Raw genomic sequence first — 17141 nt, 5'->3', positions numbered from 1 at the left:
TTAACATTCTCTAAACTGTAAGTGCAATTGTCACAACTGTTTGATGAGACATCACAACTCTATTGCATGTCTGCAAAATGTAGTAACTCCCACAAAACATTTAAAACATGCTTCAAAACCTAGTTATTGTGTCAGTAAATTGGCCAATGCCACCAAAATTAAACGCTTTTTTTAATCATCGTGTGAGCCTTTGCCACTATGTGCGCAACTGGTTGAAGGTAAGTCAGGTGCAGGAGAGCAGAGATGGGTGATAACAGGCGCACTTTATTCATGCCCAAGGAAAACAGCGATACCGCTTAAAGTACACTAACGGTACAATAAACAAAACACACGGGTCAAACACATACCCAGCGCAAACCAGCCTGATGCGAACCACACGTAACAAACAAACAATTCCACACACAGAAATGGGGGGAACAGAGGGTAATATACATTTAGTCAGATGAGGGAATGTGAACCAGGTGTGCGGAAAACCAAGACAAAACAAATGGAAAATGAAAGGTGGAGCGGCGATGGCTAGAAGACCGGTGACGTCGACCGCCGAACGCCGCCCGAACAAGGAGAGGGACCAACTTCGGCGGAGGTCGTGACAGCCTTACTGATCAACATTTTTAGATGTTTTTTCACCAAATTTCAGTTTTGTTCTACTTTTTTGTTGACACTGACTGCTTACTGTACTATACCAGAATGTCAGTTTTGTCTAGCTAAATGCTATTGTGTTATCACACTGAGCTTTTTAGATACCGATTTCAACAGTAGGGAAAAGTTTACTGGGAAATGTCAATACTGAGGAACACAGAAAAATGATATGCACATTTGTATGTATACAGTACATTTATTGTTTGTAGCAATGTGTTACATGTAAACAGAAAATTCACAGTTGCATGTCCATTTTTTTATATTTCTTACATGTAAAGTCATATATAGTGAACAGAAAATTTGCCACAAAATGACATCCATGCCAAAAAAAAACAAATGCAACAGTGAAAAAACCTGCGGTAGTTCTGTAAAAAAAATTATATTGTACCTCCTCACAGTACGTAACACTACAAGTTCCCATCTTCTTGGTGGACATCCTGTCGCTTTTGTTGGTCTGGCCAGAGATTTTCATCAACATCACATCTGATGTTTTCCCTTGCGATGCACTGGGGGAAAAATGTCCTTGCGTGGCGCAACCGTCCCCTGCAGTGATCGCCTGTGATGTCCTCACAAACAGCATTCATGGCATCTAACAGAGACATCTGATCTTGTGCCCGATAGTCTTATACTTTCCACCTCCATGCTGAACAAACCTCTTTTATCAGATTCAGGAACGGGGAGGATGGTGGAAGGACCTCCATTGTTATCCTTTCATACGCAGCAAATCATTCCCTAACAATGTTGGTTCGGTGGAAGCTGACATTGCCCCACACAATTACATAATTTGGCAAATCTGGTCTATCTAAACCTCTTTGATGTTCTGGTGTTAGGTCTCTGTAAAGTGTATTTAGGAAGGCCAGGAGAAGTTGGGTGTTATCGGGCCCAATGTGTGGAATATGTTTGCTCACACCATTCTCAGAAATGGCAGAGCACATTGTAATATTGCCCCCACGTTGGCCTGGTGTGCCAATTGTGGCTTAGTGTCCAATGAGATTGCGGCCACGTCCCCTGCCTTTGGCCAGATTGAACCCAGCCTCGTCCACAAAAAACAAGAATGTGGGTCATTTCATGTCCTTCCAGCTCCATTATTCTCTATATAGTAACACAGAAAATAGAAAGTTAGTTTTGCATAGCCTATTCTAGAATCAGACAGTTCAGTAAAGTAGAAATGTTTTCTGTTCTTATGGGTATCTACAACTTCAAGAAGTATATACAGGCATCATTGAAGTACAGTAAAACTCCCTGTACTATATACCATGTGCACACCAATGGTTTACCTGGACATACTTGTACCACAGTTCCTACCCGGACATACTGGTACCACAGCTCCTTCATTCTGTCACTATTCCTCTCAAATGGCACCTTGTAGAATTGTTTCATAGTCATTAATTTTTTTTTCAAATCTCTGTCACATTCTGTTAAAGGTCCCCAAAGCACACACATCCCTGGGTGGCTCCTCTTTTCAGTTCGCTGCAGCTAGCAACTGGAACGAGCTGCAACAAACAGTCAAACTGGACAGTTTTATCTCAATCTCTTCATTCAAAGACGCAATCATGGACACTCTTACTGACAGTTGTGGCTGCTTTGTGTGATGTATTGTTGTCTCTACCGTCTTGCCCTTTGTGCTGTTGTCTGTACCCAATAATGTTTGTACCATGTTTTGTGCTGCTACCATGTTGTGTTGCTGCCATGTTGTTGTTATGTTGTGTCGCTACCATGCTGTGTTGTCATATGTTGCTGCCTTGCTATGATGTTGTCTTAGGTCTCTCTTTATGTAGTGTTGTGTTGTCTCTCTTGTTGTGATGTGTGTTTTGTCCTATATTTATATTGTATTTATTTATTTTAATCCCAGGCCCCTGTCCCCGCAGGAGGCCTTTTGCCTTTTGGTAGGCAGTCATTGTAAATAAGAATTTGTTCTTAACTGACTTGCCTAGATAAATAAAAGTTAAATAAAAAAAATTATAAATTAAAATCTCTCTTAGCCTGATGGAGTTGTTGGCTATGACCATGTTGCAAGGCATCAGACCAGGCATCAGAAAATTATTCTGATCTGCTACTTGCTTCAGAGTTTAGACCTCGACACTAGCCTTGTCGCAGATCTGTTTGTACTGTTTGTAACCAATGACCTAGTAGTTGGCTATACGGCACAAACAGATCTGGGACCAGGCTACTAAACCACTGCCACTTACATTTTGACACTATCTCAGACAACATATGGTCCCACTCTACATAGTGCTCTGATTATAGTGTTCCATTTTGAGTGTTTTTGTAACACTTCGTAGTGTAGGAAATCAACACTGCATTAAACTTGCCATTGTTACTCAAATTTAACAATATGGGGTAAGTAATACTCACAGTGTCATTTCTATTCAACGCTAGTGTTAATCTAGAGTCAACTCCTACTAGTGGTATGCAAAAACACTGTTACAGTAAGTGATTTTGGGTGTTATTTTAGCACTATATGGTGTGAAGCCTAATTTGCATATGGTGCCTTTTCTTTTCAAGTGAATTGTAGAGTTACCGCCAATAACTGTATTTGTTAGTGACAGAGAGATAGTTGTTGAATTCTTGCCTTTTAAAAGCCTGTGGCTTTCATCAAATTAGTACCTAGGTGAATGTTATCATTACAAATTTTACTTGATGACAATACATCACATATATCATAAGGCCTTGCTTTGATGGCCTAGTTTTCCCCTAACAGAATGGTGGTAGGACAATCCTGGTATACAAATTACAGGCATCATCAGGCCTGCAAGTCACATTATGCTGCCTGGCAAAGTGATGTCTAATTCCTTTTGGAATTCAGACAGAGTTTTTATTCAACCACAACTTGCATTCAGAATGACTACCAGGTTTAGGAACTCAGATAAAGGAGACTACCTAAACCATTTAAACTGGAACAACCATTTCAGTGACGCGTGCAATAAATGTAACTAACTGATTGGATTTGTTTAGAAAAATGTGTTATTTATCTTGAAAAAATGTATTTATTATCTCTGTGTAGCATAAGATAATCAATCAATCAATGTACATGCATAGCATGCTGGGAAATATGGTAATGATGGGTGTAGTTTTGATGGGACTGTTTTACTCGCCACAGTGTAAAACAATAACTCTGGTTATTAACACCAACACTGGGGTTATTTTACACTGCTGGGTGTTAATTTAACTCTAACAGAGTGAATTCTCTGTTGGAACATTGTTGGAACATTCTCTGTTGGAGAGGAGTCAGTCAGTAGGCCTAAGCAGACAGGGAGAGTGACAACAGACAGACAGACAGACAGATAGATAGTCTATGACTACTATTCTCGAACACTAAAGTCTTATCAAAGATTCAATGTTCTGAGTGAGAGTGAGTGGGCATGTATCTGTTTTAATGGATAAGAATAAGGGGCGGAGGGAGTGAGCTTTATCTAACCTCTTCTCTCTGTATCTCGTCATCTGAAGGACTCTTCCAAGTAGTGGGAAAAAACAGTTAGACAAAGCCCAAGCTCCAACCCCAGTCTCATCCTCTGCCCCAAACTCATACCCTTGCCTCAGCCCCAGACTACCCTCCCCTCTACCCAGGCTCAGACTACATGCCCTCTGGCTGGGGCTGCCTATGTGCCCTGTCTCAGATTCCACTGAATGTCATTTTGACTGTTAAAGGGGATATTGTTTCACTCAGCGACGCACATCCTTATGGCTCTCTCTAGGACGTTCCCCCTAGCTCTCACTCCCCAGTTCTCTAACCCTCTAACCGCAACCCCTCTCTGATCTAAAACATATATTTATAGACAAAGTATTTATTCAAATCTGTTATTTCATTTTCAGCTCTGTGTTCGTTGAGGAAGGGGAGGAGCATATTGCTTTGGGTTGTTTGGATGGAAGTTTGTTTCCAGGGGAGTGGCATACACGGAAATTCACATCGTGGAGGGAAGGAAGGAATAGTGGGTTGAAACAGCAGTAGGAGTAGAAGCTTTTGAGGTTTGACATTTCTATTTCCACCATATAGTTCTGTGTGATCCCTACCCTCCTTCATCTCTCACAGTCTATACTATTATATCATATTATTACCCTTACTGGAATGGCCAGCTCAGAGGTTCAGCATTTGAGGATTACACAGTCTGAAGGCGTAACACTGTAAATGCACGCAGGAGAAAACATGTCGTAGACACACTGTGTCTTTGTGTGTTTGAAATCAACAATTAAAAACGGCTGATGTTTTTATTAATGAAAGGAATGAAAGACTAAGCTGTGTTCTGTGTTGTTGCTGTCTTTTGTGTAACTGATTGGTAATTGATCAGTGATCCATCGTTGTAATGGGGTTTGGCCGAGCCAGTGAAATTGTCAGTCGTTATTCTGCTGTGTGTGCCCTTCTTTTATGTGATGTGTTCTTTTACACTGCACCCTTCAGCAGAGGGCTCCCTCACCACTGCCAACCTATCAGACAGCTCATTCATCATCATGTCCTTCTTCCACCCCCCTAGTTTGCATGTGGGAAGCTATTATTATGCTTCTGTAACGGTGGACCTAAAGACTTGTGTTAGAGCCCCAAACTAGTGCCTAGACTTAAGCTCAGCTGACTAACACATTTCATCCACCCCTAGTTTGTATGTGGGAAGCCTTTAATTAAAGATGCACTCTCGAACAATTTTAGCCACTAGTTTTGAAAACGGTGCTCACGAGCCAGTGTACTACTTCATCCAATTGTGTACTACATGCTCTATTTCATATATGTTACAAATCCAATTTGTGCAATATGATACCAGTAGTGTAGTCATAAATTAGTTGGTGGGTGGGCCTGCAGAAATGTGGATGGGACAAAAAAAAAACAGCTAACTTCCTGCAATTATACACATTTTGCCATGGGACAAAGCTTAAAATGTGCAGTTTGTTAGCTAATCTCATGCTATTCTATTTTTTAATCTAATTTAAGCTAAAACATAGGTGTGTTGACTGTGACAAAGGCACTAGATAAAAAAATGGAGCTGTCTTGTTTGCTAAATGAACAAATGAAGCAGAGGCATGGTGCATATAGCCATAGAATCACAGTGACATATTCCTCAATGCGGTCATATTTGTGGCTTATTGGGGGTGTGGCTTTCAGTTAGTTCTTTTTGGCCACCCATCCCATGAGAGTGAATGCCATTCCAGTTCATCTGAATGTCATTCCAGTGCACTGATTGCTATGAATTCTATCTGATGGTGTTTGTATGTTTAAGTAAAAAGACAAATAATGTCCCATTTTGAACACTGACAAGTAGAGAGCATAAAAAATATATACAATACCAGTCAAAAGTTTGGATACACCTACTCATTCAAGGTTTTTCTTTATTTTTTACTATTTTCTACATTGTAGAATAATAGTGAAGACATCAAAAGTATGAAATAACACACATGGAATCATGTAGTAACCAAAAAAGTGMTAAACAAATCAAAATATATATTTCATTCAAAGTAGCCACCCTTAGCCTTGACGACAGCTTTGCACACTCTTGGCATTCTCTCAACCAGCTTCATGAGGTAGTCACCTGGAATGCATTTCAATTAACAGGTGTGCCTTGTTAAAAGTTAATTTGTGGAATTTCTTTCCTTCTTAATGCGTTTGAGCTAATCAGTTGTGTTGTGACAAGGTAGGGGTGTATACAGAAGATAGCCCTATTTGGTAAAAGACCAAGTCCATATTATGGCAAGAACAGCTTAAATAAGTAAAGAGAAATGACAGTCCATCATTACTTTAAGACATGAAGGGCAGTCAATCCGGAACATTTCAAGAACTTTGAAAGTTTCTTCAAGTGCAGTTGCAAAAAGCAGCAAGCGCTATGATGAAACGGGTTCTCATGAGGACGGCCACAGAAAAGGAAGACCCAGAGATACCTATGCTGCAGAGGATAAGTTCATTAGAGTTACCAGTCTCAGAAATCGGCAATTAACTGCACCTCAGATTGCAGCCCAAATAAATGCTTCGCAGAGTTCAATTAACAGACACATCTCAACATCAACTGTTCAGAGGAGATTGCGTGAATCAGGCCTTCGAATTTCTGCAAAGAAACCACTACTAAAGGACACCAATAAGAAGAGTCCAAATTTTAGATTTTTGGTTCCAACGGCTGTGTCTTTGTGAGACATAGAGTAGGTGAACGGATGATCTCCGCATGTGTGGTTCCCACCGTCAAGCATGGAGAAGGAGGTGTGATGGTGTGGGGGTGCTTTGCTGGTGACACTGTCAGTGATTTATTTAGAATTCAAGGCACACTTAACCAGCATGGCTAGCACAGCATTCTGCAGCGACACGCCATACCATCTGGTTTGCGCTTAGTGGGACTGTCACAGGACAATGACCCAAAACATACCTCCAGGCTGTGTAAGGGCTATTTGACAAAGAAGGAGAGTGATGAGTGCTGCATCAGATGACCTGTCTTCCACAATCACCCGACCTCAACCCAATTGACATGGTTTGGGATGAGTTGGACTGCAGAGTGTTGGAAAAGCAGCCAACAAGTGCTCGCATATCTGGGAACTCCTTCAAGACTGTTGGAAAAGCATTCCAGGAGACTACCTCATGAAGCTGGTGAGAGAATGCCAAGAGTGTGCAAAGCTGTCATCAAGGCAAAGGGTGGCTACTTTGAAGAATCTAAAATATATATTTTGATATTTTTAACACTTTTTTAGTTACTACATGATGTGTTATTTCATAGTTTTGATGTCTTCACTATTAATCTACAATGTAGAAAATAGTAAAATATAGAAAAACTCTTGAACTAGTAGGTGTGTCCAAACTTTTGACTGGTACTGTTATGCAGGTGAATGAGGACCCAAAAGCGACGTAATAGAAACAGAGTCTTTATTCCAGTATCAAACAAACAATGATTCTCCTGGATATATCAAAGGTAAATCCAAAACAGGAAACTGAAATCCTCTCGTCAGTAGAGAGGAACGACAGGAGACGCGACCACAGACTGCAGGTCGCTTCAGGAAGGCACAGGCCGTAGCTGACATAGACACCTGCTCACACGCAGCATCTGAAGAAGGCTAAAACACGACAGGGCGGAACAAGGACACAGGAACAGCAAACATCAAACAAGAATCCGACAAGGACAGAAGCGGAAAAACAGAGGGAGAAATAGGGACTCTAATCAGAGGGCAAAATAGGGGACAGGTGTGGAAAGAGTAAAGAGGTCGTTAGGAGAATGAGAAACAGCTGGGAGCAGGAAGGAACGATGAGAGAAGGAGCGGGAGAGGGAGAGAGGGAGGAGGAGAGAAGAGAGAGAAAAGAGGGAAGAACCTAATAAGACCAGCAGAGGGAAGCACAGGGACAAGACATGATGATCAAGACAAACATGACAGTACCCCCCCACTCACCGAGCGCCTCCTGGCGCACTCGAGGAGGAACCTGGCGGCAACGAAGGAAATCATCAATCAACGAACGGTCCAGCACGTCCCGAATGGAACCCAACTCCTCTCCTCAGGACCGTAACCCTCCCAATCCACTAAGTACTGGTGACCACGTCCCGAGAACGCATGTCCATGATCTTCCGTACCTTGTAAATAGGAGCGCCCTCGACAAGGACGGGGGGGGGGGAGGGAAGACGACGGGGGCGCGAAGAAAAGGCTTGACACAAAGACATGGAAGACAGGGTGGACGCGACGAAGATGTCGCGGAAGAAGCAGTCGCACAGCGACAGGATGGACGACTGAGAGACACGGAACGGACCAATGAACCGCGAGTCAACTTGCGAGAAGCTGTCGTAAGGGGAAGTTACGAGTGGAAAGCCACACTCTCTGACCGCGACAATACCTAGGACTCCTTAATCTCACGTTTATTGCGGCTCTCACAGTCTGCGCCCTGTAACGGCAAGTGCAGACCTGACCCTCTCCAGGTGCGCTCACAACGTTGGACAAAAGCCTGAGCGGAGGGAACGCTGGACTCGGCGAGCTGGGACGAGAACAGAGGGGCTGGTACCCAAGACTACTCTGAAACGGGGATAGCCCGGTAGCAGACGAAGGAAGCGAGTTGTGAGCGTACTCAGCCCAGGGGAGCTGTTCTGCCCAAGACGCGGGTTTCGAAACGAAAGGCTGCGTAATATGCGACCAATCGACTGATTGGCCCTTTCTGCTTGACCGTTGGACTGGGGATGAAACCGGAAGAGAGACTGACGGAAGCACCAATCAAACGACAGAACTCCCTCCAAAACTGTGACGTGAATTGCGGACCTCTGTCTGAAACGGCGTCTAACGGGAGGCCATGAATTCTGAACACATTCTCAATGATGATTGTGCGTCTCCTTAGCGGAAGGAAGCTTAGCGAGGGGAATGAAATGTGCAGCCTTAGAGAACCTATCGATAACCGTAGGAATCACAGTCTTCCCCGCAGACGAAGGCAGACCGGTAATAAAGTCTAAGGCGATGTGAGACCATGGTCGAGAAGGAATGGGAAGCGGTCTGAGACGACCGGCAGGAGGAGAGTTACCTGACTTAGTCTGCGCGCAGTCCGAACAAGCAGCCACGAAACGGCGCGTGTCCCGCTCCTGAGTAGGCCACCAAAACCGCTGGCGAATAGAAGCAAGCGTACCCCGAACGCCGGGGTGGCCTTAACTTGGCAGAGTGAGCCCACTGAAGAACAGCCAGACGAGTAGAGACAGGAACGAACAGAAGGTTACTAGGACAAGCGCGCGGGCGACGCAGTGTGAGTGAGTGCTTGCTTTACCTGTCTCTCAATTCCCCAGACAGTCACCCGACAACACGCCCTTCAGGGAGAATCCCCTCGGGGTCGGTAGAAGCCACAGAGAAACTAAAGAGACGGGATAAGGCATCAGGCTTGGTGTTCTTATTCCCGGACGATAGGAAATCACGAACTCGAACAGCGAAAAACAACGCCCAACGAGCTTGTGCATTAAGTCGTTTGGCAGAACGGATGTACTCAAGGTTCTTAGTGTCAGTCCAAACGACAAAAGGGAGGCGTCGCCCCTCCAACCACTGTCGCCATTCGCCTATGGCTAGCGGATGGCGAGGCAGTTCGCGTTACCCACATCATAGTTGCGTTCCGATGGCGACAGGCGATGAGAAAAGTAAGCGCAAGGATGGACCTTATCGTCAGACTGGAAGCGCTGAGACAGAAGGCTCCACGCCCACCTCTGAAGCGTCACACTCGACAATGAATTGTTTAGTGACGTCAGGAGTAACAAGGATAGGGGCGGATGTAAAACGCTTTTGAGGAGATCAAAAGCTCCCTGGGCGGAACCGGACCACTTAAAGCAAGTCTTGACAGAAGTCAGAGCTGTGAGAGGGGCAGCCACTTGACGAATGAAACGCCGATAGAAATAGCGAAACCGAGAAAGCGCTGCAACTCGACACGTGACTTAGGAACGGGCCAATCGCTGACAGCCTGGACCTTAGCGGGATCCATCTGAATGCTTTCAGCGGAAATAACAGAACCGAGAAATGTGACAGAGGAGACATGAAAGGCGCACTTCTCAGCCTTCACGTAGAGACAATTCTCTAAAAGGCGCTGGAGTACACGTCGAACGTGCTGAACATGAATCTCGAGTGACGGTGAAAAAATCGAGATATCGTCAAGGTAAACGAAAACAAAATGTTCAGCATGTCTCTCAGTACATCATTAACTAATGCCTGAAAGACAGCTGGAGCATTAGCGAGACCGAACGGCAGAACCCGGTATTCAAAATGCCTAAGGAGTGTTAAACGCGCGTTTCCACTCGTCCCCCTCTCTGATGCGTACGAGATGGTAAGCGTTACGAAGGTCCAACTTAGTAAAGAACTGGCTCCCTGCAAAATCTCGAAGGCTGACGACATAAGGGGAAGCGGATACGATTCTTAACCGTTATGTCATTCAGCCCTCGATAATCCACGCAGGGGCGCAGAGTACCGTCCTTCTTCTTAACAAAGAAAAATCCCGCTCCGGCGGAGAGGAAGAAGGCACCACGGTACCGGCGTCGAGAGAAACAGACAGATAATCCTCGAGAGCCTACGTTCGGGAGCCGACAGAGAGTATATTCTACGAGGGGGAGTGGTCCCCGGAAGGAGTAAATACAACAATCATACGACCGGTGAGGAGGAAGGGAGCTGGCTCTGGACCGACTGAAAGACCGTGCGCAGATCATGTATTCCTCCGGCACTCCTGTCAAATCACCAGGTTCCTCCTGAGTAGAGGGGACAGAAGACACAGGGGATAGCAGACATTAAACACTTCACATGACAAGAAACGTTCCAGGATAGGATAGAATTACTAGACCAATTAATAGAAGGATTATGACATACTAGCCAGGATGACCCAAACAAACAGGTGTAAAAGGTGAACGAAAAATCAAAAAGGAAATGGTCTCACTGTGGTTACCAGATACTGTGAGGGTTAAAGGTAGTGTCTCACATCTGATACTGGGGAGAAGACTACCATCTAAGGCAAACATGGGCGTGGGCTTCCCTAACTGTCTGAGAGGAATGTCATGTTCCGAGCCCATGCTTCGTCCATAAAACAACCCACCTGAGCCCAGAGTCTATCAAGGCACTGCAGGAAGCAGCCGAACCGGTCCAGCGTAGATGGACCGACAAGGTAGTACAGGATCTTGATGGAGAGACCTGAGTAGTAGCGCTCACCAGTAGCCCTCCGCTTACTGATGAGCTCTGGCTTTTACTGGACATGACATGACAAAATGTCCAGCAGAACCGCAATAGAGGCAAAGGCGGTTGGTGATTCTCCGTTCCCTCTCCTTAGTCAAGACATGATGATCAAAGACAAAACATGACAGGTACTGTACATATTTAACGTTGTTGTTGCTCAATCTGATTGGGTGGGCCTGGCTCCCCAGTGGGTGGGACCCGGCCCACCAAGGCCCAAGCGGCTGTATAATACGAATTTGTTGTGCTTAAGACACCAGAGTGCATCTTTAACATGCTAATGTAACGGAGGAGGTTCGGGTGAACTACGCTGGTGTGATGGTGAGTAAGTAACTTTGTCTGAGACTTCAAGACTTGTGTTAGCGAGCTAACACATGCTTGTAGGAGGAAGGAGCCTAATATTTTAACCCCAGTCCGCCTCACTTATACAAATCATTATTGAACGATGTAGCCTAAGGGCTTATCCCATAAAGAGAATCCTCAATACGAGGTGCTGGAGATTCAGAGAACTACAGAGTTGGACCTTTACTGTATATCTCTGCAGTTCACTGAATCTGCACCAACTTGTATTGAGGACAATTTTTATGCAATAAGCTCTTACATCGTTCAAGAATGATTGCGTAAATCAAACCAACTGTGGATTCAAAATGAAAAAAGGTTTTGACAAAAACAGATCTCAGTCTTTGCTCTGTTTGACTTGGCTGCGTGTGTGAGTGTGTGTGTGTGAGAGAGAAGGAGAGAGAGAGAAAGAGTAGAGAGGGAGAGAAGGAGAGAGGGAGAGAGAAAATAGTTAATTGTCTCCTGTTTGACATATTCTGTCTGCTATCTTTTTCTGCTGGGAACTCCCTGGCTACATCGGGAACGATATCTGCTCTGCTTCAGTGAGGAGTTCCATGGCAATCCACATTTTTTCTAATAAAAAGGATAAAAACCAACTGGAAAGTTTCCTGAAAGCCAGCGTTTAACAAAGACTCGTCTGTGTTTCTACATCATAGCAAGGCAAGGGGCCCTTTTAAATTTCTAACAGAGCCTAGTCAGTACACTTGGTCTCAGCCAGCCGCATTTTATTTTCACAGTTTTGTTCCACTTGACGCAAGCAAGGAAACTTAGTTAGCGCACACAGTGTTCTGCTCCGTGTCGCATAAATAAACCCTTTCAACATTAGGCACTAGACGGAACGGGAAAACAAAGCCTTCTTGTCTCTCTGAGGTACACACAGGTCCCATCCTGTTGTTAGTTAGATCCTGGAAGGGCCCTTTACAAGAGGACATCCCTTGAGTTTTCCTGCTGTTTCCTATTGGAGAACAGGGCCTGAGGTGTGGATGTCTGTGGCAGACAGCCCTCGTGCAGCCTCAGCCTCGCCATCTGGTACACCTGATCCTCTTGACTCCCCACCATTTATATTTTAGTTATCAGACACTCTTTATCCGAACGACATACAATCAGTGCACTTAAACCTCTACTTAATCACCCTCCCGGATCCGGGATCATCCTCATCAGAAAAGCTGACTAGCATAGCGTAGCCTAGCGCCACAGGGATATTCATATAATATAATTTCATGAAATCACATGTCCAATACAGCAAATGAAAGATAAACATCTTATGAATCCAGCCAACATGTCCGATTTTTAAAATGTTTTACAGCGAAAACACAATATATATTTATGTTAGCTCACCACAATATCCAAAAACACACCACGGCATTTTTTCACCGCAAACATAGCTTTCACAAAACCCACAAATAGAGATAAAATTAAATCACTAACCTTTGAACAACTTCATCAGATGACAGTCTTATAACATCATGTTATACAATACATTTATGTTTTGTTCGAAAATGTGCATATTTATAGCTACAAATCCTGGTTTTACATTGTGAATACGGCGCCAAAATGCACCAAATGTCCGGAGAAATTTTGGACAGTCACGTAATCTAACCAAAAAACTCATCATAAACTTTGCTAAAAAATACATGTTGTACAGCAAATGAAAGATACACTGGTTCTTAATGCAACCGCTGTGTTAGATAAAAAAAAATAACTTTAGTACAAAGTACAGCATGCAATAATTTGGGACAGCGCCCAGCCATTCTCCGCCATGTTGGAGCCAACATATTCCACAAAAATACAAAATAACATCATAAATATTCTCTTACCTTTGATGATCTTCCATCAGAATGTAGTGCAAGGAGTCTTAGTTCCACAATAAATCTTGTTTTGTTTTAGAATGTCCATTTCTTCTGTCGAATTAGCAACTTTGGCTAGCATGGTGGAGCGCACATGTCCATGAACTCTTAGCGCATGGAACGAAAAATTCCAAAAGTCACAATAAACGTCGAATAAACTGGTCAAACTCAGTTGAAAATCAATCTTTATGATGTTTTTCTCATATGTATCCAATAACGTCCAAGACGGAGCATTTCGTCGTGTCTACCTAAGGCATTGCAGAAAACAATACGGTGCTCTCTGGTGCGCAGCAAAATACTGCCAATATGGTGGACCTGTCACTCCAAAAGCTCTCATTCGGTCTCACATCAAGCTAGACACCCCATTCAACATTCTACTGCCTGTTGACATCTAGTGGAAGGCGTATGAAGTGCATACAGATCCATAAATAAAAGGCAATTGAATAGGCAAGGCCTTACACAGAGACCCATTTTCAGAATTTTCACTTCCTGTTTGGAAGTTTGCTGCCAAATGAGTTCTGTTTTACTCACAGATATAATTCAAACAGTTTTAGAAACTTCAGAGTGTTTTCTATCCAATAGTAATAATAATATGCATATCGTATGATCTAGAACATCTAGAACTTTTTTCCCAAAGTGAAAACAGCGCCCCCTATTAAGAAGAAGTTTTAACTAAAGTAGGTAAAACAACCACATGTACGTTTCCACCATCCCCTTTCTTTCTCCATTTTACAGAACTCACTATTTCCACATTGCATCTGTAGGCAGTCTGGGCACACAGTACAGTACACTCTGTGACACTGACTATACCATTTAGCAATGCATCAGAACTAGGAGGAGGCCAGCTAAAGAAAATGGTTGGCAAATATTGAAACGTGTGTGGGTGTGTACTGTGTAACCAGATGACATAGAAGTAGCAGCTAACTGCCAGACTTTGAAGTATCACAGCTTTGGAAGGCTGGTGGTGTGGTGATAGCCAATAAAAAGACAGACATGGAATTTGGAATAAGATCAATTCTGAATTGGGAGTCTCTAAAGCCAGTTGCCATTCCATATTCCATTGATATCTTTGCCATTGCATTGATACCATTTTCATGGTCTCCGCTTTGTGGTTTTCAGCATACACCACACATACCATCATCCCTCCACCAACTGTCAGGGTTTCTCTGTGAAGATTGAACAGAACTTGGAGGACATTTGTAACAGCTATCTCTCCAACTGAACGTATCCGGGTCTTGGTTGGCTCCTGCCTGGTATTCTTGGCATATGGTGTTCCTCCTGTGCTATGAAGGGTGAGTGGATTCCCCTGCAGGGTGGGGCAGATGGAGACAGTGGTCCTTGGCTTCAACTATCTGATCAGGAGAAGACAATGGAGGTGCATTAGACACACACTCATAAAAGAGGCATTATAAACTGGGTGGGACGAGCCCTGAATGCTGATTGGCTGAAAGCCATGGTATATCATACCGTATATCCCGGGTATGACCCCGGGTATTTATTTTTACTGCTCTAATTACGTTGGTAACCAGTTTATTATAGCAATAAGGCACCTTGGGGGTTTGTGGTATATTGCTGGGGCTGTATCCAGAAACTCCTCATTGTGTCGTGCGTAAGAGCAGCCCTTAGCCGTGGTATATTGGTCATATACCACACCCCCTCAGGCCTTATTGCTTAATTAGACTACAACCCACAAACGTTTTGACTTTATAACATTCCCAGAAGGCATGGTTTATTGAGTCATTATTAGTTTTACACGTCAGATATGACTCTGCTATTGTGCTGTAGAATTTATGTTTTTTGTATCTTGTATTATACATTTAAAACATTCATTTATACTGGATTAAGCCTAGATTCTGTTAACTCTAATCTCATTAGTTATGTTTCAACATTCCTTCCATCTTGTGCCAACATCAGTTATTTTTAAGTCTGGGTTCCAATAGTTTATATTTTTTCTAAGCGATTGTCAGTTGGATAGGCTCACTGCAAGATTCTGTATAGCTTACCAATCATATGAATATCCTTTTCTGACTCAAATTGTCACGACTTCCGCCGAAGTTGGCTCCCCTGCCTGTTCGGGCGGTGCTCGGCGGTCGTCGTCACCGTCCTACTAGCCGCCACCGATCCCTTTTTCGTTTGTCTGTTTGTTTTGTCTTATTAGTTTCACCTGTGTTTCTGTTTRCGGTTAATGAGCTTCCCTATATTTAGTAGGTAGACCCGCCCTTGTTTTGTGCGGGATTGTCTTTATGTTACGTGTGTGTGTTTTAGGTAGAGGTATATTATTTTGCTATTTACTTGGAACCCTGTGTTTTGGGTTGTCAAGTTATTKTCTYCGCCCTGTWTGTTTGGGCTTATCATTTTTTGTGTGCAATAGTAAAAGGAGCACTTTTCCCAAGTGGAACTCTCTGCGTCTGATTCCTTCACCCACCTAGTCCCGCGTGACAGAATCCCGCACCCGAACATGGAATCAGCAGGAGCAGCTGCATCTCCTCTCCCATCGATGGAGGAAAGGGTCCTCCATCACACCAGTGTTCTCCACAGGATTGGTTCAGCTATGGACCAAATGATGGAGAGGATGGATGGATGGGAGAGGAGTGGCCTTCCCACCTCATCTCCAGCACCCCCTCCTCCAGCACCTCCTGTTCCTGCTACCGCATCCGGCTCCGGGGCTCTTCGGCTGGCGCTCCCACGGGAGTATGATGGAACGGCGGCTGGGTGTCAGGGTTTCCTTCTCCAACTGGAACTTTACCTGGCGACCGTTCAGCCTACTCCCTCCGGAGAGGAGAGCGTGAGCGCCCTCGTCTCCTGTCTGACTGGACGAGCTCTCGAGTGGGCCAACGCAGTGTGGAATGGCCCAGACTCGGCGAGGGATCATTACCCTGAGTTCACCCGTCGATTCCGAGCTGTGTTTGACCACCCACCAGAGGGTCGTGCGGCGGGTGAACAGCTGTTCCACCTGCGTCAGGAGACGAGGAGCGCACAGGACTTTGCCCTGGAGTTCAGGACCTTGGCCGCAGGAGCAGGGTGGAACGACAGGGCCTTAATAGACCATTTCCGATGTAGCCTTAGGGAGGACGTCCGCAGGGAGCTAGCGTGTCGGAACACCACCCTCACGCTGGATGAACTCATTGACATGGCCATCCGTCTCGACAACCTGCTGGCTGCCCGCGGACGTTCGGAACAGGTCCTGTCGTTTCCACCTCCCAGCCCTCCTGCTCCTATCCCTATGGAGTTAGGGGGGGGCAGCGTCGAGGGGGACCAGAGGAGGAGTGTCCTCCTGCACCAGTTGTGGTCGGCGAGGGCACACGGCCGACCGGTGCTGGAGGAACTCGTCTGGGAGTCGGGAGGGCAGGCGGAGCACTACTCAATCACCCCAGGTGAGTCAGCACCAGACTTACCCAGAGCTTCCTGTCGGTCATATGTATGTGTTAACCCGGGGAAAGAGGTTCTCCCTCTCTACAGCATAAGGCGCTTGTCGATTCAGGCGCAGCTGGGAATTTCATTGATTGGGGGCTTGCGTTAAGGCTAGGGATTCCCCTTGTGTCGTTAGACCTACCTTTCCCCGTGCACTCCTTAGATAGCCGACCATTAGGGTCAGGAATGGTCAGGGAGGCCACGGTACCACTGGACATGGTAATGCAGGGTAGTCATAAGGAGCAGATTAGTCTGTTCCTTATCGACTCACCTGCGTTTCCAGTGGTG

At 44.8% G+C, this 17141-nt stretch overlaps 1 long non-coding RNA gene across 1 annotated transcript in view; it reads right to left on the bottom strand.

The window, feature by feature from the left end:
* Positions 1–12690: 12690 nt before the first annotated feature.
* The window catches only part of LOC139028225 (uncharacterized), a 35156-nt gene continuing 30705 nt past the window's right edge, over positions 12691–17141 (bottom strand). The window contains exon 3 of the long non-coding RNA XR_011480409.1: positions 12691–14794. This is a non-coding gene — a long non-coding RNA (uncharacterized lncRNA). The remainder of the gene's footprint in view (positions 14795–17141) is intronic.

The sequence above is a fragment of the Salvelinus sp. IW2-2015 genome, linkage group LG9 (assembly GCF_002910315.2).
Source record: "Salvelinus sp. IW2-2015 linkage group LG9, ASM291031v2, whole genome shotgun sequence".
Classification (NCBI taxonomy): Eukaryota; Metazoa; Chordata; class Actinopteri; order Salmoniformes; family Salmonidae; genus Salvelinus; species Salvelinus sp. IW2-2015.
This window is presented reverse-complemented; position numbering and strand designations above follow the sequence as displayed.